The sequence below is a fragment of the Lissotriton helveticus genome, chromosome 10, assembly GCF_964261635.1.
Source record: "Lissotriton helveticus chromosome 10, aLisHel1.1, whole genome shotgun sequence".
NCBI classification, from domain to species: domain Eukaryota; kingdom Metazoa; phylum Chordata; class Amphibia; order Caudata; family Salamandridae; genus Lissotriton; species Lissotriton helveticus.
In genome coordinates this window covers 337,805,132-337,828,384 of record NC_136071.1, presented here as the reverse complement: position 1 = coordinate 337,828,384, position 23,253 = coordinate 337,805,132, and positions in this window count along the sequence as shown.

Below are 23,253 nucleotides of genomic sequence, written 5' to 3'. Positions count from 1 at the left end.
CTGTTTACTTTTTAGTCCATTCTGGAACACTGTTTTCTTATGCACAGGAACTAAAACGCAAATATTTATCATTTCTTGCTTTGTGTGACATCAAAGAAAGAGTCATCCCAACTGTGTCCTTTAGCTGATTGTTATCAGTTGAAAGGGCTATGAATGCCATATTATCCATGTGGCAACCGTTTACAAAATGTTTGCTGAGTGATGATGCCAAAGGCAAGAAATGGGAGGATCTTTGGTCGCATATTGATAGTGATGTAAAAAAAAGTACACTCTACTGCATTATTAGATTTTTACAGGAAAACATAACTGCTGTAGTGGACATGATAAAAAGCTAGAGTCTGAAAAAACCCTTGTCTGCCAAGTGTTCAGCATAATTGGTGTAGGTGTGAAACATCTCCTAGAGAGTAGGCTGGGCGACACCTTTAGTGACTTTGGCACTGCAAAATGTTCCATGTTAGAGTGCTTGCCACTTGGTAGGCAAAGCAATTTTGAAGAGCAATTCAGGAACGTTTATTTTACAATGTATGAGAAATGGCTTGCAATGATGCATAGAAATGTCCCTTCACACAAAGGCATTTGAAGTCAATGAAATCTAACTGTGGTACTCTGTGCAAGTTCTAGATCCCTTCAGTAAAGGGGAATTTCCTCCGTAGTTTCAAAAATGCTGCTTAATTTTTGACCGCTTCAATAACTCTGATGGCATAAGCGCCAGCTCAATGCAAATGTTGCAGAACCTGCCATGAGAATCGCTATGTTCAAGTAAAGGTAAAGGTAAGTATACTTGTAAAGCGCACTGTTACTCCATCTCGGAGTGTCCTGGCGCTGTATACCGCTGGGGAACCCGTCCTGGCTTTCCCTGTGAGATGGTCCCTCCTGGGCACCTCCAAGGTGAAGCCAGGCATCCCCGGCGCTGATGGGGCCGTTGTGGAGATTAAGCAAGCTATTGCCCAGAGTTGCAGAGTGGGACCCATGGTTAGCATAGGCACCTCGGCGAGAATTATCGAGTCCGCGGACATTGACCCAAGACCCTGCCGCGTCGGGAATTGAACCCTGGTCCCGGGCCGATCTCTGCTTCAGGGTCTGCCGCTTCTAACCGGTGAGCCACACTTCTCCTGTGCACCAGTATTGGCATGGAAAGCTATATCAGTGGCCAGAGTTAAAAAATTGTGTACTGGCTGTTTTGGTGTTGCCCATCTCAATTGCCAATGTTGAGAGGGCTTTTTCACAGAAGTTTACATGGGAAGGAAAGAGCGAGCACACATGACCAAAGACTCACTGAAGAAGTATTGCATGGTGTACCACAATAAGTTTAATTTGCAAAAATCTATTTAGACCTTATATACACCTCATATATACTATACGTACACTGTCTATATACCATGCACTGTCAGTGCAGAAGGCAAGCAATAGTAAAAGCAAAACGTTCCATAAACACCGGAAAAACACTGTTTTTATTGTTTTTAGTGGCGCGCAAATGTGTACCCACTGATAACAACTGTTTTTTAAGGTACTGAAATCACTGAAAAAACCCCACCAGAATTGACCAAAAATAGAAACTGAAAACAGGAAACCTATGTATACACTTGAAATACATTAAAAATAACATAGAAGTGAAATGAAGAAGAAAATATAACACTTACATACACAGTAACACTGCCGCCTACCCACGAACATAAGTAATAATACCAAAACCAAGCTAAATACCTGATTACCATTTTTAGTACTTAAATATACTACACACAAAATACTTACCAAATACTCAACTTCTATTTAATGAGAGGGAGAAGCCCTTGGTGTTGCAAAATCTGTGTTACTGCATTACTGCATATCTGAAATGTAGTGGAATAGCCACTGGTACTGCATTTGCCATTTTATGGAACAGAATTCAGAGATGGGGAAAAACTATAGTGTAGTGAACCTTTTAAACGTTTAAGCTTGAAAAACCTACAGACAAAAAAGATAAGGGTTCCCTATTCAGCTGAGGAGGATTATTCCCCAAGTAAACACAGTTAGTTAGGACCAAAGGGATTTTATAAGACCAAGCTCTGACAGATTCCCCAGATACATTCAACAACAGATATGTCAGAGGGTCTGGAAAAAGGAACTCAAACAATGCACGCCTTATGCTCCAGATGTTCATTTAAGCATGTGTGTGACAAACTAAGGTCATACCTGTAGTGGTCAACCAAGGATGCCCATCAGTCACCATACGGAACCGCCCTTCATCATTTGGGATTCCAAACAAGACCAAAATCAGGAGTGCCACTATACTTTCACAATGAAGGGTCCAGATGTATGTAAAGGTACCCTTAACCGGTCAAGTAGGTCATATTATGGTCTTGTTACTCAATTAAGAGAATCGTAGCACACATGTTACATGCGGGACTGATGTTGCAGTGCACAAAAATAAGTGTGAGCAAAATAAGAAAAAATTTGATTAAAAATGGATGAGAGCGCTGCGCTTGCGCTTTATTCAATTTAAATATCTACATAGGGCATATTTTACGAGGGAACGACTCTGGAGGGCGGGACTGATTGCCTCCCCGGAGTGCCTGAGGTGTGGCAGTGAGATCGGCTCCTTTCTTCATACGTTGTGGGAGTGTGTACGCCTGCAAAGATTCTGGACTGGTGTGTGGGACTGCCTGGAGGAGGTGCTGGGCTGGGAGCTGCCCCGCTCGCCGAAACTGGGCCTTCTCCCTGTGATGGAACAAGTAGGGGGGAATTTATATAAAAGACACTTGCTGCTCTTGGGCCTCATAGTGGCCAAACGAGACATTGCCAGGGCTTGGAAGGCTCCTAGGGCCCCCCTGCTGGAGGTTTGGAAAAGGGGCTTGGACTACAATATGGGACTTGAACGTCCGATCTTTGAGGCCAGGGGGTGCCCTACAAAGCATTTCAAAATATGGAAGAGGTGGGCGGACTACAGGGGTCTCCTGCTGGACCCTCCAGCGCCCCGGGCCACGGATGAAGATCGCGCCCTTACTAACTACGGGTGAATGGGTTTACACACAGTACCTATGGTTGCTAGGTTCCTCTTGTTGGACATTGTAGACACCGTGCAGGGTAGAGGGAGGGAACCGGGAGGGTGAGTGGAGGGTGGGACTTTGGGGCATAGTTGACTGATTGTTTTCTAAATGTTGCAGATCTAAGTGCACTGCCTCCCTGCTTCATAGGGAGTGGTGCTCAATATTGTGTATTTTGTCAACCACTAAAACCAAATAAAATTTTGTTCTGAAAAAAAAAAAAATGGATGAGAGGGTACTAATAACTTTATTCGGGTGCTACCCAAGCCTCCACTGTTAAAAAGTAGTTACTGACAGTCACTATAATATGGACTGTCTAGATTGTTTATATGGTCAACATGTTTCAGCAATTCTTGACACAATTGTCATTGCTTTCTTCAGGACCGTGTCTAGTAATGGCTACTGCAAATAATAGTGATTAAAGAAACCAAAATTCGTGCTCAAAATCAGAAAAAATACAGACATCACCTGAATTGACTAGGGGTCCGCGTCGTTTCTTTCACTCTTCCAAGTCGTGTAAAACTACTACAAGGAAAAAAACACATGAAACCAGAAAAGAGGATACACAGCGTGCGAAGTTCAGTTTATAATTTAAAAGTGTAAATTCTTGTTAAAGTCAAGTGACCATATTGTGTATCACTAGCATTGTATGCGTGCATATATCTCAATATTGGCTCTGATTTCAGAAATACCAATCTGGTACAAAAAAAACATCTTACCGTACTTGTAAGAGGAAAAAACCTCACCCCACCTGCAACGGCTCAGGAATAGGGGAAGCACCGCTCTATAACAAAGGAGATAAATAAACAGAACTCTGTTATCCAAATCCCTTGCGAAAGGTTTGAATTCATCCAACCTGTGTCTGTACAACCAGTCAAAAGTCCATTGCCCACTAATGGTATTTAAATTCTCAAATGTTTAAAAACTCAGATCTCGTGTTTTCAACAGAAGCTATACGAGAAAAATACTTGTTAGCGATCGTTTACAAAGCCTGAAGGGAGCATGTCTTCAAGCGGGCAAACAAACTCGAACGAGCAGGCGTCAATCACACATTTTCAAATACTGGATTTGAAGCAAGAAAAAAGGAAGGGAAAGGAAGGATAATCCTTCTCCTCGCCTACCTGTCCGTCGGTACTTCACCACTCGGCATCCAAGCCGTTCTGGGGGGTGCCGCGGCCGGCAGGAACAAGGGATTATAACCCCGTACGTGATTGGTCAAAGGGCCGATCACGTGGTATGTTGTTTTGATGACGTGCTGCAATTGATGGAAGCAGATTGCTGATTGGTTTGACAAGGCTAGTTGTCAGCCAATCACCATGAGGAGAGCACGAAACTTCCTGGCTCAACCCTGCGTGACGTTTTCAAAGTTCGTAAAATAGAACTTTATTCACAAAGACATTTTCTTTGTAAACAAATAAGATGCTACATATAAACGGAATAGATCAAGTGTTCATGACGGCAAAACGTATATAATAAGCCGAAGTATTTACACTGCAAAACACCGTCCATGGTACAGTGGGACAAAAAGGGATTTCAATTTCAACCAAAGTTGCCAAAGATCGTGAAGCAGGAACGAGCATGGGCATTAGCAGTAGTCTACACTGGTAATTATCTGTCTCTCTGAGTCAGGATATTCTATAAAATGGGGAGATGATGTGTGTGAGCGAGTCTACTGAATACAAATAGGCGAATGCTTACATTATCTGCTAGGAAACACTGTCTATCTTGAACTCCACCCTTTACTTATTAACTGAGATATAACCGGATACAGAACAGTAATGTGGACATTCAATCGAGAACAGTAATGTGGACATTAAATCATAAGGCCGACCAGGGTATATCATCATTCAACCCCGCGCGGTTAGTTCCCAATTTGAACACCCATTTTTGTTCTTTGAGTAAGAGATATTTAGACACATCCGCAACATGTGATGGAATATGTGGTTTTTCAATAACTGTCCACTGGAAAGCCGTTGAAGGATGGCGTGCTTCGAGAAAATGGTTTGTCAATTTCGTTGCCTGTTTCTTACACCTGATGGTGCTCTTGTGCTCAGAGATCCTGACCTTGATTTTACGGGTCGTCATGCCTATGTATCTGAGGCCACAAGGACAGGTGATAAGATAAACAAGATTCTCGCTATTGCAATTAGTGAATTTTGTTTGAATCCACGGCCTTGACGTGCCTATGTCTATTTCTGTTGTCTTCCTTGTTTGTGGGCAAGCTTGGCACGTACCACAGGGATGGTGGCCAGTTATGGGTGGAAGGTCCCAGAGAGCACCCAGAGCCCTGGGTCTCTCATCACGCGGTCGAGTATGGACCAATCGGTCCCTGAGATTGGGTCCCCTTTTGAATGAGAACAGTGGACTCTGTATTGAGACATGATCAGAGTTGAGAATAGACCAATGTCTTTTGACCACTTTCTGTATGCTGTTTGATAGGGTTCCAAAAGTTGTTACAAAGGTGAGCCTCTCCAGAGGCGGTTTTTGGACAGAGGGTTCCAAGAGAGCCAACCTATTGTTATTTCGGGCACGCTTCAATGAACGGTGTACCAGTCTCAGTGGATATTTCCTAGAAATCAATTGATCCTTCAGGGCCAGCGAATGTGTTTTAAAAGCCACAGAGTTTGAACAGTTCCTCTGGACCCGTAAAAACTGTCCATAAAGCAGATTCTCCCATAGAGATTTAGGGTGGTGGCTGTCAAAGCATAATAAGGAGTTTTTCGCCAAAGGTTTCCTGTACAGCTCTGATTGCAATCCCTCCGGAGTTGCTGTGATGAATAAATCCAGGAAAGCTAGTTGATCGCCACCTATTTCAATTGTAAAGCGAAGGAAATCGTTTCTGTTGTTTAGCCAAACCAAAAAGTCATTACACCTTTCTTTTGCGCCCCGCCACACCACTAGGACATCATCGATGTACCTTTTCCATATTTTAATACAATCGATGAAAGGATTAGTGGTTACCAGTATGTGCTCCTGTTCAAAAGAATGGACATAAAGATTTGCCAGACTGGGAGCGTAAACGCTCCCCATACTGGTACCTGACGTCTGGAGGTACATCGAGTTCTCAAATTGAAGGAAATTGTGTTTCATTGCCAAGGTGGCACAGGCCATAATGAAACTAGGTCGTGTAATACTGGCTAGGTCTCTTGACTGTAGCAGAAGCTGTATGACTTCAAGAGTCTCGTCCTGTGGAATTGATGTATATAATGCTTCTACATCGAACGAGACGAGAAGATCCATGGTAGCATCAAAATCAATTTCCGGCAACAGACGCAATACATCAGTTGTGTCCTTCAATTAGGTGGGCGTCTCTTGAACCATAGGGCGCAGAAAATGATCAACAAATGTTGATAAATGTTCGAGGATGGAACCTATGCCCGAAATGATTGGGCGACCCGGAGGTGGTCTCTGCTTCTTATGCACCTTGGGTAGGGCATAAAAATATGGAGTGATAGCGTGTACGGTACAAAGAAAAGTAGCCTCCTGCGGCGTGATCCATCCTTCGGACAGCGCTTCTTCAGTCATACCTGCAATAGTGGTTTTCAGTTCCTGAGTAGGATCAGCCTCCAGGAGGCGGTAAGATCTCACATCGCCCAACTGGCGTAAACATTCAGTCCGGTAAGTGCTAGTGTCCAACAGTACAATCGCACCACCCTTGTCTGCCGGTTTTATCGTAAGTTCCTTGTCCATGGTCAACGTTTTGAGAGCCAATTGTTCCTCTCTGGAGAAGTTATTATAAAACACATTCTCTTGATGTACAAATAGATCTTCAACACTCTTCTCAATCGCCTGCTCGAAGGCCAAAACCTTTGGAGGCATCGAGTGAGAAGGTGGGTAGAAAGTAGATTTATTCTTCAACCCTGTGTTAGTGTCTCTACTGTCTTGTGATTCAAGTTCTTGTTTATTTGCAAAAAAGAAATGTAATCTTATCTTGCGTAGAAATCTGGACAGTTCGAGTCGTGTTTCAAAATGGTCATTCATGTGTATGGGCACAAAACCTAACCCTCTATTAAGAGCCTTCTCTTCAATAGGTGTCAAAGTGTGTTGGCTCAAGTTGATCACAAGGCTGGTTCCAGGCTGGTTGATGCTTGTTCCTTGTTCTTCGAGGTCGTGCTCCTCAGGTTCCTCGCTGATGTTGCTGGCGGGCTGTAGTGCACCTGTGGTTGCTGTTGGCCTCTTCTTCTGCCTCAGGACCGTCCCCGACCTCCACCTAAAAAAGGCTGTCCACCAAAATTTGTGGGATATTGTGGTGGAAAAGGTCCCATATGTGGTTGAAAGGGGCCCATGGGTTGAAGTCCCATCTGAGGGGGAAAAAGCGGGCCTCCGAATTGCCACGGATTTGGTGGCCACCATGCTTGTGTTTGGTTCTGTTGGTTCCCTCTCCAGTTGTTACGAAAGTTTCTTTTTCCTCGCCCTCTAGCTCGAGATCCCTGATTAGTGGAGCCAGTGTCGCTACCTGATGTGTTTTCATCAGAGCTCGATGTCCCATAGCTAGATCCTGTTTTACGCCCATTCGCAGAAAAATCAGGTGGGGTGTATGTGTCGCTGGTATAGGGATAAACCTTGTCGAATTTAAATTTATCCAGATCTTTTCTAAATTTCTCAATCTTCACAGACAAGGTGAATTCTTTAAACTCCCTGTTGTTTTTATTGGTCTCATCTAGATTTTTCTGAAAGGCTTTACTGGAAAGGGTGGCTTTAATTTGGGATTCTAGAACCTGGATCTCAACAAGTATCGTATCTGCAATTCTCTTGGAGGTCTGTATGATGAGTATAAGCCAGCCCCTAGTACATCGCCAAGCGATGAGTGACCAGCTTTTTAGGAATTCCTTGTCTGTCAGAAACAGTCTCGGGGCATTGGTCACAATCAACCCAGTGGGAGCACAGTCATTACGTAGATATTGTGCCTTCACAGTACCATGGAGGATTGTTCGCGTGTGAGATTTCTTTAGGACAAGTATCTTGCCCCATTCTACCTCATTACTGATGACAGGGGTAGATGTAGTATCTAATAAATCAGGGTAATCGGCCAAGGCCATTTGTACATCATCTTCGTCGAACGAGAGGCCTTGATTCTCGGCCATGTTAGAAAGATATAATATGAACAATAGACTAGAAGGACTACACAGGACAAATAAAATTCAAACAGAGCCAGACGTTACACACCGTTTGACGGTGGCGTCAATCAACAGTAATCAATTTGTTGCAAAAGAAGGTCCGCAGTCACAGCGACTGCTCAGCAACAAGTAAACACAGTTAGTTAGGACCAAAGGGATTTTATAAGACCGAGCTCTGACAGATTCCCCAGATACATTCAACAACAGATATGTCAGAGGGTCTGGAAAAAGGAACTCAAACAATGCACGCCTTATACTCCAGATGTTCATTTAAGCATGTGTGTGACAAACTAAGGTCATACCTGTAGTGGTCAACCAAGGATGCCCATCAGTCACCATGCGGAACCGCCCTTCATCATTTGGGATTCCAAACAAGACCAAAATCAGGAGTGCCACTATACTTTCACGATGAAGGGTCCAGATGTATGTAAAGGTACCCTTAACCGGTCAAGTAGGTCATATTATGGTCTTGTTACTCACTTAAGAGAATCGTAGCACACATGTTACATGCGGGACTGATGTTGCAGTGCACAAAAATAAGTGTGAGCAAAATAAGAAAAAATGTGATTAAAAATGGATGAGAGGGTACTAATAACTTTATTTGGGTGCTACCCAAGCCTCCACTGTTAAAAAGTAGTTACTGACAGTCACTATAATATGGACTGTCTAGATGGTTTATATGGTCAACATGTTTCAGCAATTCTTGACACAAGTGTCATTGCTTTCTTCAGGACCGTGTCTAGTAATGGCTACTGCAAATAATAGTGATTAAAGAAACCAAAATTCGTGCTCAAAATCAGAAAAAATACGGACATCACCTGAATTGACTAGGGGTCCGCGTCGTTTCTTTCACTCTTCCAAGTCGTGTAAAACTACTACAAGGAAAAAAAACACATGAAACCAGAAAAGAGGATACACAGTGATGGAGCAGATTTCATCTGCAGTCATGCATTGTTTTATTTTTTTGTGCTTCAGACAGGCTGCATTTAAATTGCCACGCACATTTTGGTGCAGGTTAAAAACATGGCACATGAAAAACATGAAAGTGAGGTCTATTCACTTCAGTCTGAAAATGCTTTTGCTGAATTAACATGTGTTTTTTTTTTGCAATGTAGAGAAAAAGTGGCCTTTTTACCTTTAAAGATTAATAGAATGTGTTTCTCTCTTCCCAGCTCATCCATGTAATCTAGATGTATTATTCCTGTCTTAATAGACTTTGACTTGTTGCATATTTTGATAAACATTTTCAGTTAATAACACCTCTTTTTATAATGTGTGTGAATTAATAATGCACTTGGGAAACATAATGGACTGATTTACATGAAATTAATATTATCTTTGTGTTTGTTTTATTTTTGGGGCCTACACAAAACATGGCTGCCTGTGAATCCATCAAGGCTATGGCTTGCAATTTAATGAGAAGGGAGCATGCGCAGACTGTGGCAGCTTTCCTCATGACAAAAAGTCAAGAACAACCTGAACTGTAAATTTTTGTGACTGTGCCAATGTACCAGTTAGTTAAAAGTATCCGTTCTGACTACGCTCTGGAAGGAAGGATGAATTAGAATGAAACATTTTTCCTAGTAAATGTTGCAAATGTTTATAAATGTAGTTATTCATGTATGCTTCTTTTGTTAAACTAGTGAAGTCAGGATTTTAGAATGAGTCAGGGTATTGTGAACTCATGCCTTTATGACTGACCAATCACGTATGGTTCTCCTGAAAAATGCTACATCTTTGTGTACTCTGCCAATAATTAGGGTATAAATACTGTCCTCTCTGGATGGGGGCTGTCTGCTTTTTTTCTCAGCTCAGCTGGCTTCTATGGGTTAGGTACGAGAAACGTCTCGGGAGATTGCTGAAGGGCAGGTTTGCGTCCGAGGAGATTCAGGGGGAGGTTTCTTGCTTCCACGTCATATCTTGGCACATCAGGCCGCATTCCTTTGAGGTCTTGTGAAGGGCGGGCTGTCTCCCTCCTTTTTGCTCTTTAGACACAGAGATGCACATGAGCAGCAACACATAGAAAGGCTCTCTAGAATTAGATGCTAAACTTTAAGTTTATGTTTTAACTAATTAATTAGGTCTAAAAGATTTATTTGTTTTATGCATTTATTTCTCTTAATGGGAGATTTTTGACAACTATTTAATTATTAATTAGCTTTGCAAGACTATTTTTCTTAGAAACTCTTTAAGACTTTTGCGCCACATTTTCATAACCACATGTAATGCTTATATGCAGACTGTAATGTGTTCTGTATTATTGATATTTTTCCTGTTTTCCAAATTCTGTAACCTGATTGATATTTTACTAATGAATAAAGGGTCAGAGAAAAACTTAACTTTTGACTAGAAAATAAAATCCTTTAAAATAATCAACAACTCTCTTTATTGGCTTACAATAATAATTGTATTTTGACTGTTCATCTTTATTTAAAGTCTCCTGAAGGTAATACATGGTGTGAAGGGCCCAACACCTTTTGAGCGGTAAATTAGAGGTAGCATGGAGGTTTTACATTGAGAAACTACCAGAAGAAATTACCGCTCTCCATCAACAGCGTGCGAAGTTCAGTTCATAATTTAAAAGTGTAAATTCTTGTTAAAGTCAAGTGACCATATTGTGTATCACTAGCATTGTATTCGTGCATATATCTCAATATTGGCTCTGATTTCAGAAATACCAATCTGGTACAAAAAAACCATCTTACCGTACTTGTAAGAGGAAAAAACCTCACCCCACCTGGCCACGGCTCAGGAAAAGGGGAAGCACCGCTCTATAACAAAGGAGATAAATAAACAGAACTCTGTTATCCAAATCCCTTGCGAAAAGTTTGAATTCATCCAACCTGTGTCTGTACAACCAGTCAAAAGTCCATTGCCCACTAATGGTATTTAAATTCTCAAATGTTTAAAAACTCAGATCTCGTGTTTTCAACAGAAGCTATACGAGAAAAATACCTGTTAGCGATAGTTTACAAAGCCTGAAGGGAGCATGTCTTCAAGCGGGCAAACAAACTCGAACGAGCAGGCGTCAATCACACATTTTCAAATACTGGATTTGAAGCAAGAAAAAAGGAAGGGAAAGGAAGGATAATCCTTCTCCTCGCCTACCTGTCCGTCGGTACTTCACCACTCGGCATCCAAGCCGATCGGGGAGGTGCCGCGGCCGGCAGGAACAAGGGATTATAACCCCGTACGTGATTGGTCAAAGGGCCGATCATGTGGTACGTTGTATTGATGACGTGCTGCAATTGATGGAAGCAGATTGCTGATTGGTTTGACAAGGCTAGTTGTCAGCCAATCACCATGAGGAGAGCACGAAACTCCCTGGCTCAACCCTGTGTGACTTTTCAAAGTTCGTAAAATAGAACTTTATTCACAAAGACATTTTCTTTGTAAACAAATAAGATGCTACATATAAACGGAATAGATCAAGTGTTCATGACGGCAAAACGTATATAATAAGCCGAAGTATTTACACTGCAAAACACCGTCCATGGTACAGTGGGACAAAAAGGGATTTCAATTTCAACCAAAGTTGCCAAAGATCGTGGAGCAGGTACGAGCATGGGCATTAGCAGTAGTCTACACTGGTAATTATCTGTCTCTCTGAGTCAGGATATTCTATAAAATGGGGAGATGATGTGTGTGAGCGAGCCTACTGAATACAAATAGGCGAATGCTTACATTATCTGCTAGGAAACACTGTCTATCTTGAACTCCACCCTTTACTTATTAACTGAGATATCACCAGATACAGAACAGTAATGTGGACATTCAATCGAGAACAGTAATGTGGACATTAAATCATAAGGCCGACCAGGGTATATCATCATTCAACCACGCGCGGTTAGTTCCCAATTTGAACACCCATTTTTGTTCTTTGAGTAAGAGATATTTAGACACATCCGCAACATGTGATGGAATATGTGGTTTTTCAATAACTGTCCACTGGAAAGCCGTTGAAGGATGGCGTGCTTCGAGAAAATGGTTGTCAATTTCGTTGCCTGTCTCTTACACCTGATGGTGCTCTTGTGCTCAGAGATCCTGACCTTGATTTTAGGGGTCGTCATGCCTATGTATCTGAGGCCACAAGGACAGGTGATAAGATAAACAAGATTCTCGCTATTGCAATTAGTGAATTTTGTTTGAATCCACGGCCTTGACGTGCCTATGTCTATTTCTGTTGTCTTCCTTGTTTGTGGGCAAGGTTGGCACGTACCACAGGGATGGTGGCCAGTTACGGGTGGAAGGTCCCAGAGAGCACCCAGAGCCCTGGGTCTCTCATCATGCGGGCGAGTATGGACCAATCGGTCCCTGAGATTGGGTCCCCTTTTGAATGAGAACAGAGGACTCTGTATTGAGACATGATCAGAGTTGAGAATAGACCAATGTCTTTTGACCACTTTCTGTATGCTGTTTGATAGGGTTCCAAAAGTTGTTACAAAGGTGAGCCTCTACAGAGGCGGTTTTTGGACAGAGGGTTCCAAGAGAGCCAACCTATTATTATTTCGGGCACGCTTCAATGAACGGTGTACCAGTCTCGGTGGATATTTTCTCGAAATCAATTGATCCTTCAGGGCCAGCGAATGTGTTTTAAAAGCCACAGAGTTTGAACAGTTCCTCTGGACCCTTAAAAACTGTGCATAAGGCAGATTCTCCCATAGAGATTTAGGGTGGTGGCTGTCAAAGCATAATAAGGAGTTTTTCGCCAAAGGTTTCCTGTACAGCTCTGATTGCAATCCCTCCGGAGTTGCTGTGATGAATAAATCCAGGAAAGCTAGTTGATCGCCACCTATTTCAATTGTGAAGCGAAGGAAATCGTTTCTGTTGTTTAGCCAAACCAAAAAGTCATTACACCTTTCTTTTGTGCCCCGCCACACCACTAGGACATCATCGATGTACCTTTTCCATATTTTAATACAATCGATGAAAGGATTAGTGGTTACCAGTATGTGCTCCTGTTCAAAAGAATGGACATAAAGATTTGCCAGACTGGGAGCGTAAACGATCCCCATACTGGTACCTGACGTCTGGAGGTACATCGAGTTCTCAAATTGAAAGAAATTGTGTATCATTGCCAAGGTGGCACAGGTCATAATGAAACTAGGTGGTGTAATACTGTTTAGCTCTCTTGACTGTAGCAGAAGCTGTATGACTTCAAGAGTCTCGTCCTGTGGAATTGATGTATATAATGCTTCTACATCAAACGAGACGAGAAGATCCGTGGTAGCATCAAAATCAATTTCCGGCAACAGACGCAATACGTCAGTTGTGTCCTTCAAATAGGTGGGCATCTCTTGAACCACAGGGCGCAGAAAATGATCAACAAATGTTGATAAAGGTTCGAGCATGGAACCGATGCCCGAAATGATTGGGCGACCCGGAGGTGGTCTCTGCTTCTTATGCACCTTGGGTAGGGCATAAAAATATGGAGTGATAGGGTGTACGGTACAAAGAAAAGTAGCCTCCTGCTGCGTGATCCATCCTTCGGACAGCGCTTCTTCAGTCATACCTGCAATAGTGGTTTTCAGTTCCTGAGTAGGATCAGTCTCCAGGAGGCGGTAAGATCTCACATCGCCCAACTGGCGTAAACATTCAGTCCGGTAAGTGCTAGTGTCCAACAGTACAATCGCACCACCCTTGTCTGCCGGTTTTATCGTAAGTTCCTTGTCCATGGTCAATGTTTTGAGAGCCAATTGTTCCTCTCTGGAGAAGTTATTATAAAACACATTCTCTTGATGTACAAATAGATCTTCAACACTCTTCTCAATCGCCTGCTCGAAGGCCAAAACCTTTGGAGGCATCGAGTGAGAAGGTGGGTAGAAAGTAGATTTATTCTTCAACCCTGTGTTAGTGTCTCTACTGTCTTGTGATTCAAGTTCTTGTTTATTTGCAAATAAGAAATGTAATCTTATCTTGCGTAGAAATCTGGACAGTTCGAGTCGTGTTTCAAAATGGTCATTCATGTGTGTGGGCACAAAACCTAACCCTCTATTAAGAGCCTTCTCTTCAATAGGTGTCAAAGTGTGTTGGCTCAAGTTGATCACAAGGCTGGTTCCAGGCTGGTTGATCCTTGTTCCTTGTTCTTCGAGGTCGTGGTCCTCAGGTTCCTCGCTGATGTTGCTGGCGGGCTGTAGTGCACCTGTGGTTGCTGTTGGCCTCTTCTTCTGCCTCGGGACCGTCCCCGACCTCCGCCTAAAAAAGGCTGTCCACCAAAATTCGTGGGATATTGTGGTGGAAAAGGTCCCATATGTGGTTGAAAGGGGCCCATTTATTTTATTTATTTATTTATTTTATTTTAAATTCTTCTATAGCGCCGGAATCAATCCCATGAGGGTATCTCCGCGCTTTGCCAGCTGAGGAATTTTTCCCAGAATGAGCAGCCTGGAGAGTTATGTGGATAGAAATGCCTCTTGGTAAAGAAGGGTTTTCAGTGTCTTTCTAAAAGACAAGTGATTTGTGTTAGTTCTTAGGTCAATGGGAAGACTGTTCCAGAGGGCGGGGCCAACAGAGGAGAAAGCACGGTCTCCTTGTCTAATTTTCTTTGTGGTAGGAGGTTTTAATAGGGCTTGATTGCATGAGCGGAGGGACCTGCTGGGCTGGTACAGTTCCAGGGACTGGGATAGGTATTTAGGGCTTGCTCCATACAGGCATTTATGCACCCATGGGTTGAAGTCCCATCTGAGGGGGAAAAGGCGGGCCTCCGAACTGCCACGGATTTGGTGGCCACCATGCTTGTGTTTGGTTCTGTTGGTTCCCTCTCCAGTTGTTACGAACCCTATCAAACAGCATACAGAAAGTGGTCAAAAGACATTGGTCTATTCTCAACTCTGATCATGTCTCAATACAGAGTCCACTGTTCTCATTCAAAAGGGGACCCAATCTCAGGGACCGATTGGCCCATACTCGACCGCGTGATGAGAGACCCAGGGCTCTGGATGCTCTCTGGGACCTTCCACCCGTAACTGGCCACCATCCCTGTGGTACGTGCCAAGCTTGCCCACAAACAAGGAAGACAACAGAAATAGACATAGGCACGTCAAGGCCGTGGATTCAAACAAAATTCACTAATTGCAATAGCGAGAATCTTGTTTATCTTATCACCTGTCCTTGTGGCCTCAGATACATAGGCATGACGACCCGTAAAATCAAGGTCAGGATCTCTGAGCACAAGAGCACCATCAGGTGTAAGAGACAGGCAACGAAATTGACAAACCATTTTCTCGAAGCACGCCATCCTTCAACGGCTTTCCAGTGGACAGGTTTTGAAAAACCACACATTCCAAAACATGTTGCGGATGTGTCTAAATATCTCTTACTCAAAGAACAAAAAGGGGTGTTCAAATTGGGAACTAACCGCGCGGGGTTGAATGATGATATACCCTGGTCGGCCTTATGATTTAATGTCCACATTACTGTTCTCGATTGAATATCCAAATTACTGTTCTGTATCTGGTGATATCTCAGTTAATAAGTAAAGGGTGGAGTTCAAGATAGACAGTGTTTCCTAGCAGATAATGTAAGCATTCGCCTGTTTGTATTCAGTAGGCTCGCTCACACACATCATCTCCCCATTTTATAGAATGTCCTGAATCAGAGAGACAGATAATTACCAGTGTAGACTACTGCTAATGCCCATGCTCGTACCTGCTCCACGATCTTTGGCAACTTTGGTTGAAATTGAAATCCCTTTTTGTCCCACTGTACCATGGACGGTGTTTTGCAGTGTAAATACTTCGGCTTATTATATACGTTTTGCCGTCATGAACACTTGATCTATTCCGTTTATATGTATCATCTTATTTGTTTACAAAGAAAATGTCTTTGTGAATAAAGTTCTATTTTACGAACTTTGAAAACGTCACACAGGGTTGAGCCAGGGAGTTTCGTGCTCTCCTCATGGTAATTGGCTGACAACTAGCCTTGTCAAACCAATCAGCAATCTGCTTCCATCAATTGCAGCACGTCATCAAAACAACGTACCACGTGATCGGCCCTTTGACCAATCACGTACGGGGTTATAATCCCTTGTTCCTGCCGGCCGCGGCACCTCCCCGATCGGCTTGGATGCCGAGTGGTGAAGTACCGACGGACAGGTAGGCGAGGAGAATGATTATCCTTCCTTTCCCTTCCTTTTTTCTTGCTTCAAATCCAGTATTTGAAAATGTGTGATTGACGCCTGCTCATTCGAGTTTGTTTGCCCGCTTGAAGACATGCTCCCTTCAGGCTTTGTAAACGATCGCTAACAGGTATTTTTCTCGTATAGCTTCTGTTGAAAACACGAGATCTGAGTTTTTAAACATTTGAGAATTTAAATACCATTAGTGGGCAATGGACTTTTGACTGGTTGTACAGACACAGGTTGGATGAATTCAAACTTTTCGCAAGGGATTTGGATAACAGAGTTCTGTTTATTTATCTCCTTTGTTATAGAGCGGTGCTTCCCCTTTTCCTGAGCCGTGGCCAGGTGGGGTGAGGTTTTTTCCTCTTACAAGTACGGTAAGATGTTTTTTTTGTACCAGATTGGTATTTCTGAAATCAGAGCCAATATTGAGATATATGCACGAATACAATGCTAGTGATACACAATATGGTCACTTGACTTTAACAAGAATTTACACTTTTAAATTATGAACTGAACTTCGCACGCTGTGTATCCTCTTTTCTGGTTTCATGTGTTTTTTTCCTTGTAGTAGTTTTACACGACTTGGAAGAGTGAAAGAAACGACGCGGACCCCTAGTCAATTCAGGTGATGTCCGTATATTTTATGATTTTGAGCACGAATTTTGGTTTCTTTAATCACTATTATTTGCAGTAGCCATTACTAGACACGGTCCTGAAGAAAGCAATGACAATTGTGTCAAGAATTGCTGAAACATGTTGACCATATAAACCATCTAGACAGTCCATATGATAGTGACTGTCAGTAACTACTTATTAACAGTGGAGGCTTGGGTAGCACCCGAATAAAGTTATTAGTACCCTCTCATCCATTTTTAATCACATTTTTTCTTATTTTGCTCACACTTATTTTTGTGCACTGCAACATCAGTCCCGCATGTAACATGTGTGCTACGATTCTCTTAATTGAGTAACAAGACCATAATATGACCTACTTGACCGGTTAAGGGTACCTTTACATTCATCTGGACCCTTCATCGTGAAAGTATAGTGGCACTCCTGATTTTGGTCTTGTTTGGAATCCCAAATGATGAAGGGCGGTTCCGTATGGTGACTGATGGGCATCCTTGGTTGACCACTACAGGTATGACCTTAGTTTGTCACACACATGCTTAAATGAACATCTGGAGTATAAGGCGTGCATTGTTTGAGTTCCTTTTTCCAGACCCTCTGACATATCTGTTGTTGAATGTATCTGGGGAATCTGTCAGAGCTCGGTCTTATAAAATCCCTTTGGTCCTAACTAACTGTGTTTACTTGTTCCTGAGCAGTCGCTGTGACTGCTGACCTTCTTTTGCAACAAATTGATTACTGTTGATTGACGCCACCGTCAAACGGTGTGTAACGTCTGGCTCTGTTTGAATTTTATTTGTCCTGTGTAGTCCTTCTAGTCTATTGTTCATATTATATCTTTCTAACATGGCCGAGAATCAAGGCCTCTCGTTTGACGAAGATGATGTACAAATGGCCTTGGCCGATTACCCTGATTTATTAGATACTACATCTACCCCTGTCATCAGTAATGAGGTAGAATGGGGCAAGATACTTGTCCTAAAGAAATCTCACACGCGAACAATCCTCCATGGTTCTGTGATGGCACAATATCTACATAATGACTGTGCACCCACTGGGTTGATTGTGACCAATGCCCGAGACTGTTTCTGACAGACAAGGAATTCCTAAAAAGTTGTTCACTCATCGCTTGGCGATGCACTAGGGACTGGCTTATACTCATCATACAGACCTCCAAGAGAATTACAGATACGATACTTGTTGAGATCCAGGTTCTAGAATCCCAAATTAAAGCCACCCTTTCCAGTAAAGCCTTTCAGAAAAATCTAGATGAGGCCAATAAAAACAACAGGGAGTTTAAAGAATTCACCTTGTCTGTGAAGATTGAGAAATTTAGAAAAGATCTGGATGAATTTAAATTCGACAAGGTTTATCCCTATACCAGCGACACATACACCCCACCTGATTTTTCTGCGAATGGGCGTAAAACAGGATCTAGCTATGGGACATCGAGCTCTGATGAAAACACATCAGGTAGCGACACTGGCTCCACTAATCAGGGATCTCGAGCTAGAGGGCGAGGAAAAAGAAACTTTCGTAACAACTGGAGAGGGAACCAACAGAACCAAACACAAGCATGGTGGCCACCAAATCTGTGGCAATTCGGAGGCCCGCCTTTTCCCCCTCAGATGGGATTTCAACCCATGGGCCCCTTTCAACCACATATGGGACCTTTTCCACCACAATATCCCACAAATTTTAGTGGACAGCCTGTTTTAGGCGGAGGTTGGGGACGGTCCCGAGGCAGAAGAAGAGGCCAACAGCAACCACAGGTGCACTATAGCCCGCCAGCGACATCAGCGAGGAACCTGAGGAGCACGACCTCGAAGAACAAGGAACAAGCATCAGCCAGCCTGGAACCAGCCTTGTGATCAACTTGAGCCAACACACGTTGACACCTATTGAAGAGAAAGCTCTTAATAGAGGGTTAGGTTTTGTGCCCACACACATGAATGACCATTTTGAAACACGACTCCAACTGTCCAGATTTTTACGCAAGATAAGATTACATTTCTTTTTTGCAAATAAACAAGAACTTGAATCACAAGACAGTAGAGACACTAACACAGGGTTGAAGAATAAATCTACTTTCTACCCACCTTCTCACTTGATGCCTCCAAAGGTTTTGGCATTCGAGCAGGCGATTGAGAAGAGTGTTGAAGATCTATTTGTACATCAAGAGAATGTGTTTTATAATAACTTCTCCAGAGAGGAACAATTGGCTCTCAAAACGTTGAGCATGGACAAGGAACTTACGATAAAACCGGCAGACAAGGGTGGTGCGATTGTACTGTTGGACACTAGCACTTACCGGACTGAATGTTTACGCCAGTTGGGCGATGTGCGATCTTACCGCCTCCTGGAGACTGATCCTACTCAGGAACTGAAAAACACTATTGCAGGTATGACTGAAGAAGCGCTGTCCGAAGGATGGATCACGCCGCAGGAGGCTACTTTTCTTTGTACCGTACACCCTATCACTCCATATTTTTATGCCCTACCCAAGGTGCATAAGAAGCAGAGACCACCTCCGGGTCGCCCAATCATTTCGGGCATCGGTTCCATCCTCGAACCTTTATCAACATTTGTTGATCATTTTCTGCGCCCTATGGTTCAAGAGATGCCCACCTATTTGAAGGACACAACTGACGTATTGCGTCTGTTGCCGGAAATTGATTTTGATGCTACCATGGATCTTCTCGTCTCGTTCGATGTAGAAGCATTATATACATCAATTCCACAGGACGAGACTCTTGAAGTCATACAGCTTCTGCTACAGTCAAGAGACCTAGACAGTATTACACCACCTAGTTTCATTATGGCCTGTGCCACCTTGGCAATGAAACACAATTTCTTTCAATTTGAGAACTCGATGTACCTCCAGACGTTAGGTACCAGTATGGGGAGCGTTTACGCTCCCAGTCTGGCAAATCTTTATGTCAATTCTTTTGAACAGGAGCACATACTGGTAACCACTAATCCTTTCATCGATTGTATTAAAATATGGAAAAGGTACATCGATGATGTCCTAGTGGTGTGGCTGGGCACAAAAGAAAGGTGTAATGACTTTTTGGTTTGGCTAAACAACAGAAACGATTTCCTTCGCTTCACAATTGAAATAGGTGGCGATCAACTAGCTTTCCTGGATTTATTCATCACAGCAACTCCGGAGGGATTGCAATCAGAGCTGTACAGGAAACCTTTGGCGAAAAACTCCTTATTATGCTTTGACAGCCAACACCCTAAATCTCTATGGGAGAATCTGCCTTATGGACAGTTTTTACGGGTCCAGAGGAACTGTTCAAACTCTGTGGCTTTTAAAACACATTCGCTGGCCCTGAAGGATAAATTGATTTCTAGGAAATATCCACCGAGACTGGTACACCGTTCATTGAAGCGTGCCCGAAATAACAATAGGTTGGCTCTCTTGGAACCCTCTGTCCAAAAACCGCCTCTGGAGAGGCTCACCTTTGTAACAACTTTTGGAACCCTATCAAACAGCATACAGAAAGTGGTCAAAAGACATTGGTCTATTCTCAACTCTGATCATGTCTCAATACAGAGTCCACTGTTCTCATTCAAAAGGGGACCCAATCTCAGGGACCGATTGGTCCATACTCGACCGCGTGATGAGAGACCCAGGGCTCTGGGTGCTCTCTGGGACCTTCCACCCATAACTGGCCACCATCCCTGTGGTACGTGCCAAGCTTGCCCACAAACAAGGAAGACAACAGAAATAGACATAGGCACGTCAAGGCGGTGGATTCAAACAAAATTCACTAATTGCAATAGCGAGAATCTTGTTTATCTTATCCCCTGTCCTTGTGGCCTCAGATACATAGGCATGACGACCCGTAAAATCAAGGTCAGGATCTCTGAGCACAAGAGCACCATCAGGTGTAAGAGACAGGCAACGAAATTGACAAACCATTTTCTCGAAGCACGCCATCCTTCAACGGCTTTCCAGTGGACAGTTATTGAAAAACCACATATTCCATCACATGTTGCGGATGTGTCTAAATATCTCTTACTCAAAGAACAAAAATGGGTGTTCAAATTGGGAACTAACCGCGCTGGGTTGAATGATGATATACCCTGGTCGGCCTTATGATTTAATGTCCAAATTACTGTTCTCGATTGAATGTCCACATTACTGTTCTGTATCTGGTGTTATCTCAGTTAATAAGTAAAGGGTGGAGTTCAAGATAGACAGTGTTTCCTAGCAGATAATGTAAGCATTCGCCTATTTGTATTCAGTAGGCTCGCTCACACACATCATCTCCCCATTTTATAGAATATCCTGACTCAGAGAGACAGATAATTACCAGTGTAGACTACTGCTAATGCCCATGCTCGTACCTGCTCCACGATCTTTGGCAACTTTGGTTGAAATTGAAATCCCTTTTTGTCCCACTGTACCATGGACGGTGTTTTGCAGTGTAAATACTTCGGCTTATTATATACGTTTTGCCGTCATGAACACTTGATCTATTCCGTTTATATGTAGCATCTTATTTGTTTACAAAGAAAATGTCTTTGTGAATAAAGTTCTATTTTACGAACTTTGAAAACGTCACGCAGGGTTGAGCCAGGGAGTTTCATGCTCTCCTCATGGTGATTGGCTGACAACTAGCCTTGTCAAACCAATCAGCAATCTGCTTCCATCAATTGCAGCACGTCATCAAAACAACGTACCACGTGATCGGCTCTTTGACCAATCACGTACGGGGTTATAATCCCTTGTTCCTGCCGGCCGCGGCACCTCCTCGATCGGCTTGGATGCCGAGTGGTGAAGTACCGACGGACAGGTAGGCGAGGAGAAGGATTATCCTTCCTTTCCCTTTCTTTTTTCTTGCTTCAAATCCAGTATTTGAAAATGTGTGATTGACGCCTGCTCGTTCGAGTTTGTTTGCCCACTTGAAGACATGCTCCCTTCAGGCTTTGTAAACTATCGCTAACAGGTATTTTTCTCGTATAGCTTCTGTTGAAAACACGAGATCTGAGTTTTTAAACATTTGAGAATTTAAATACCATTAGTGGGCAATGGACTTCTGACTGGTTGTACAGACACAGGTTGGATGAATTCAAACTTTTCGCAAGGGATTTGGATAACAGAGTTCTGTTTATTTATCTCCTTTGTTATAGAGCGGTGCTTCCCCTTTTCCTGAGCCGTGGCCAGGTGGGGTGAGGTTTTTTCCTCTTACAAGTACGGTAAGATGTTTTTTTTGTACCAGATTGGTATTTCTGAAATCAGAGCCAATATTGAGATATATGCACGAATACAATGCTAATGATACACAATATGGTCACTTGACTTTAACAAGAATTTACACTTTTAAATTATGAACTGAACTTCGCACGCTGTGTATCCTCTTTTCTGGTTTCATGTGTTTTTTTCCTTGTAGTAGTTTTACACGACTTGGAAGAGTGAAAGAAACGACGCGGACCCCTAGTCAATTCAGGTGATGTCCGTATTTTTTCTGATTTGGAGCACGAATTTTGGTTTCTTTAATCACTATTATTTGCAGTAGCCATTACTAGACACGGTCCTGAAGAAAGCAATGACAATTGTGTCAAGAATTGCTGAAACATGTTGACCATATAAACCATCTAGACAGTCCATATTATAGTGACTGTCAGTAACTACTTATTAACAATGGAGGCTTGGGTAGCACCCGAATAAAGTTATTAGTACCCTCTCATCCATTTTTAATCACATTTTTTCTTATTTTGCTCACACTTATTTTTGTGCACTGCAACATCAGTCCCGCATGTAACATGTGTGCTACGATTCTCTTAATTGAGTAACAAGACCATAATATGACCTACTTGACCGGTTAAGGGTACCTTTACATTCATCTGGACCCTTCATCGTGAAAGTATAGTGGCACTCCTGATTTTGGTCTTGTTTGGAATCCCAAATGATGAAGGGCGGTTCCGTATGGTGACTGATGGGCATCCTTGGTGGACCACTACAGGTATGACCTTAGTTTGTCACACACATGCTTAAATGAACATCTGGAGTATAAGGCGTGCATTGTTTGAGTTCCTTTTTCCAGACCCTCTGACATATCTGTTGTTGAATGTATCTGGGGAATCTGTCAGAGCTCGGTCTTATAAAATCCCTTTGGTCCTAACTAACTGTGTTTACTGGTTCCTGAGCAGTCGCTGTGACTGCTGACCTTCTTTTGCAACAAATTGATTACTGTTGATTGACGCCACCGTCAAACGGTGTGTAACGTCTGGCTCTGTTTGAATTTTATTTGTCCTGTGTAGTCCTTCTAGTCTATTGTTCATATTATATCTTTCTAACATGGCCGAGAATCAAGGCCTCTCGTTTGACGAAGATGATGTACAA